The sequence below is a fragment of the Dasypus novemcinctus genome, chromosome 2 (genome assembly GCF_030445035.2).
Source record: "Dasypus novemcinctus isolate mDasNov1 chromosome 2, mDasNov1.1.hap2, whole genome shotgun sequence".
NCBI classification, from domain to species: Eukaryota; Metazoa; Chordata; class Mammalia; order Cingulata; family Dasypodidae; genus Dasypus; species Dasypus novemcinctus.
Window position 1 is genome coordinate 30,862,062 of NC_080674.1, and position 4,766 is coordinate 30,866,827.

At 36.0% G+C, this 4,766-nt stretch overlaps 1 pseudogene; it reads left to right on the forward strand.

Moving 5' to 3' along the window:
* The first annotated feature begins 566 nt into the window (after positions 1–566).
* LOC101415296 (alpha-1,3-mannosyl-glycoprotein 4-beta-N-acetylglucosaminyltransferase A pseudogene) lies at positions 567–2,560 on the forward strand (annotated as a pseudogene).
* Positions 2,561–4,766: the final 2,206 nt, after the last annotated feature.

Genomic DNA, 4,766 nt, shown 5'->3' on the forward strand with positions numbered 1-4,766 from the left:
CCGCTTTCAGTTGTAGGCTCTCTAGGCTCCATGGTGTGGTGGTTGTCCTTCTTCAACTCCATCTTAGCTGAGTGAGGTGAGTCCAATAAATCAGATTGTAGGTGCTGGAGTCTGTTGAGGCTCAGGGCCTGGCTATCAAAAAGATTGTATTTCAATGTCTACTGATAAACACACATAAAGAAATTCAACTTTACAAATATGCATTGTGTTATTAATTCAAGGTAGCCTTTAAGTCATTCATTAAACAAAAATTTAGTGAAAACTTTGTGCTAGTAAATCTAATTAAAAAGATACAGACATCCAGCGATGCCCGCGGCAGGAAGAGAAAAGCTTGAGACATCAACATAGGAGGACCGTGAAGCCGATCCGGAGTGGCCCACGAACGTGGGGTTGCTGCTGTCCCCTGCAGAGCCTGGGAGTCGATCCTCTCTTATTAATTGTTGTCACCAGCCCAAGCCAGAAGAACGGATTTAAATGACTTCAGACTAAGAAGAGCATAGTCCTTTATCATTGTAAACGTATGAACCAGTGTGATGGTGAAATGAGATGAGGCTCCGACATGAACTGTAGCCACTGCTTTAGCATTTGTCACTTCCTTCCTTCCTTTATCTTGGTATCCGACATGGCAGACTGAGAAAGAAAAACTGATTGCCTATTAACGAGAATTTCTTGCTTTGAAAGAACGTCTCGGTATAGCTGAATATAGAATTTCGCAGCCTTCTTCCGAGTTAAATACCAGCGTACAGAATTTCAGGCATGCAGGAGCAGAAACAAAGGGAAGTAAGGATGCACTGAATAAATTTTCAGATAAAACCCTAAAGCTGTTAAATGAGTTTACAGGCAAAAATTTTCTTCAAATGCCAAGTATTTATTATCCCTTGCCTCATTTATTGAAAAATGATGTGGAGGCGTTTCGGGATTTGAGTTGTCCTGGGTGGTGCTGCAGGGACAGTTACTGGACATTGTATGTCCTCCCATTGCCCACTGGATGGAACGTGGGAGAGTGTGGGCTATGGTGTGGACCATTGACCATGAGGTGCAGTGATGCTCAGAGATGTATTCACCAAATGCAATGAATGTGTCATGATGATGGAGGAGAATGTTGCTATGGGGGGAGTAGTGGAGTGAGGGGGTTGGGGGTACATGGGGACCTCATATTTTTTGAATGTAATATTAGAAAAAAATGAATTAAAAAAAACTTATTTCAGAGCTACAGTAATCATGACTGTGGTTTATTGTCATGAGGATATGCCAATAGAATAAAACTGAAAGTCCAGAAATAACCCATAAAAAAAAAAAGAAAAATGAAGGTAGTTTTGAACCTGTTGTGCAGATTAGCAGTTGAAGAACAGGAGTTACAATAGTAATGGGAATTCCCAAAGTGAAGAGAGAAGTTAAATCTTACCTCATAGAAACTCTTCAATCTCTTATTGATAATCTGCATCCTGAAGAGACGTCGGACTATGTTATAGTAGTCTACATAGGAGAGACAGATATAGACTATGCTCATGGTGTTGTAACCAACCTGGAGAAAGAATTTTCTAAAGAAATCAGTTCTGGCTTGGTAGAAGTAATATGGCCTCCAGAAAGCTATTATCCTGACTTGATAAATCTGAAGGAGAGATTTGGAGACTCGAAGAAAAGAGTAAGATGGAGAATAAAGCAAAACTTAGATTATTGTTTTCTAATGATGTATACTCAGGAAAAGGATGTATATTACATTCAGCTTGAAGATGATATTATTGTCAAGCAGAATTACTTTCATATTATAAAAAATTTTGCATTCCAATTTTCTTTTGAGAAATGGATGATTCTAAAGTTTTCCCAGCTGGGCTTCAGTGGTAAAATGTTTCAAGCACCAGACTTCACTCTGATTATATAATTCATATTTATGTTTCATAAGGAGAAACCCATTGACTGGCTCTTGAACCAGATTCTCTGGGTGAAAGTATGCAACCCTGAAAAAGATGCTAAACATTGTGATCGACAGAAAGCAAATCTGAGAATTCACTTCAGATCTTCCTTTTTCCAACATGTTGGTCTGCATTCTTTACTCACAGGAAAACTTCAGAAACTCACGGATAAAGATTACATGAAACCCTTACTTCTTAAAATTCATGTAAACCTTCCTGTGAAGGTATCTACTTCTTTGAAGGTCTACCAAGGACATACACTGGATAAGACTTACGTGGGAGAGGACTTCTTCTGGGCTATAAACCCCACAACTGAAGACTACATCTTGTTTAAATTTGATAAGCCCATCAGCATAGAAAGTTATTTGTTACATAGTGACAACTCAGCACACCCAGGAGATATTCTGTTAAAAACAGCTGTAGATGTTTTGCCTTTTAAGAGTAAAGAATTGGAAATAAGCAAAGAAACCAAAGACAAACAATGAGAAGATGGTTATATCAGAATAGGAAAATTCAAAAATGGTGTTGCAGAAGGACTGGTGGTGCCTAATCTAAACCCCATTTCAACCTTTCGACTTTCAGTTATTCAGAATTCTCCTGTTTGGGCCATTCTTGATGAAATTCATATTATAAAAATCACCAACTGATCATTTCCTAAAAAACCAATACATTGTCATCTCCTGTGAATTTGTTAAAATTAAGCATGCACCTTTTTGTTTTTACTTGAATACTACCTCTCGTGAAATCTACTGTAGATAATATGATTGTCATGTCCACTTGGGAAGTGAATCTCCCATGAATAATTGTACTTAATTGAACCTAAGCTGTCCTCTAATTTAAACTTGACTCAGATATTTTACAGTTACGACAGTCTGTTAATATGACTTGCACTATTTTGGTATTATGCTAATACATAAGAGTTGTACATAGTGTTACATTCCTTTAATTTGAGAAAAATTAATGTTAAATACATTTTATGAAGTTCATTTATTTTACTATTATAGACCCTCTTTTATAGATTATCAGGGATTATATAAATAAATATATAAATATACATAAAGGTACAAGCTGTTGTTGTCTTCACATAGAGCTTCGGTTGTCTTAGAAGAGGAACACGTGAAACAAAAATTAACAGAAATGAATAATTTACTTAACTTGTAAGAGAAAGAAGAAAGTACACTTAGAGTATGCAAAACCAAGGACCATAACATATTCAATTTAAAATGGAAGAATCAGTCAATTTAAGAGAAGCTGCTACTGTGGCAAAGTAAATAAAAATAAATTAATTAATTATAACAGGCTTTATTTTAGATTTCAATTTTTGTGATTTTTTAAAAAAGATTTATTTATTTATCTCCCCTCCTTCCTCCCATCCCAGTTGTGTGTTTTCTGTGTCTATTTGTTGCGTTTTCTTCTTTGTCTGCTTCTGTTGTTGTCAGCGGCACAGGAATTCATGTTTCTTTTGTTGTTGTTGTGGCGTCATCTTGTTGTGTCAGCTCTCCGTGTGTGCGGCACCATTCCTGGGCAGGCTGCACTTTCTTTTGCGCTGGGCTGCCCTCCTTACGGGGCATGCTCCTTGTGCATGGGCCTCCCCTATTCAGGGGACACCCTTGCGAGGCAGGGTACCCCTTGCGCGCATCAGCACTCCTTGCGTGCATCAGCACTCCTTGCGCACATCAGCACTGCACATGGGCCAGCTGCACATGGGCCAGCTCCACAAGGATCAAGGAGGCCCGGGGTTTGAACTGTGGACCTCCCATGTGTTAGACGGACGCCCTAACTACTGGGCCAAGTCTGCCACCATGATTTTTAAAAAAATAATGACTATACAATGCTGTCAGAACCACAGTTAAAAGAACACAACCTAAGTCTGTTGAGAGAAGAATAACTAAAAATTGTTGTACTTGTTCATAGTATTAAAAATATCCATACTTTTGAAAATGTATTTATTTTTATTAAAGATTTAGCATAAAATACAGAAATACCCTAAATAAAGTAAAAGTTTTATAAAGGTAGTGTTCATCATTACATTACAAAAATAGTGAAATTTGGAAACCAGTTATATGACCACCAGCAGAAAATGAAATTACATAAATCAACTGCATTAATGATTTCCTTTAGAAAAATGTAAACAACAACAACAGTACAAATCTATCAGTAGGGGGCAAATATAGATTTAACAAAATCCATAACTGCTTCTGATTTTTAGTGTGAATTCTTATTTATAATATATCTATAAATTACTGGTATTAATACATAAATAATATTATTTCCTCATTAGCAAGAACATGTAACCTTCACAAATGAAACAGAAAAACCTTCTCTCTATGAATTTATTTTATTTGTACATTCATTTTTTCTTTTCTTAAGAATTTTTTTAAATTTTAGTGATACAAATTAATAAAGCGTAAATCCGTCCAAAGAATACAATCAGTGGTATTCAGTGTAATCACATTTGTACACTCATATGCCCAATCATTCCCAGAGCACTTTCATTATTCCAATAATAATAATAATAATAATAAACAAAAAACAAACTCATTGCTCAATTTCTCTATGCCTCGCCTGCTATTCTTTTTTCTTCTCTTTAGTATTTTATATTTTCTAAAAACAGTTTTATGTATTCAATATCACCCATATTCATGTTTTGCATGAGGTTTTCTATCTTATACAGTTCAATATTACAATTTTTAGCTTTACTTCTAGTAATATCCATGACCTTAGACTTCCTTGTCCAACAACTGTCCTACCCATACAATAGCACTGCTAATTACAAACACCATGATATTCTTTAATCATTTCTGTTCCTTTCCAAAGATTTGCAAACAACCTTTTTAACAATTCTGCACAGAA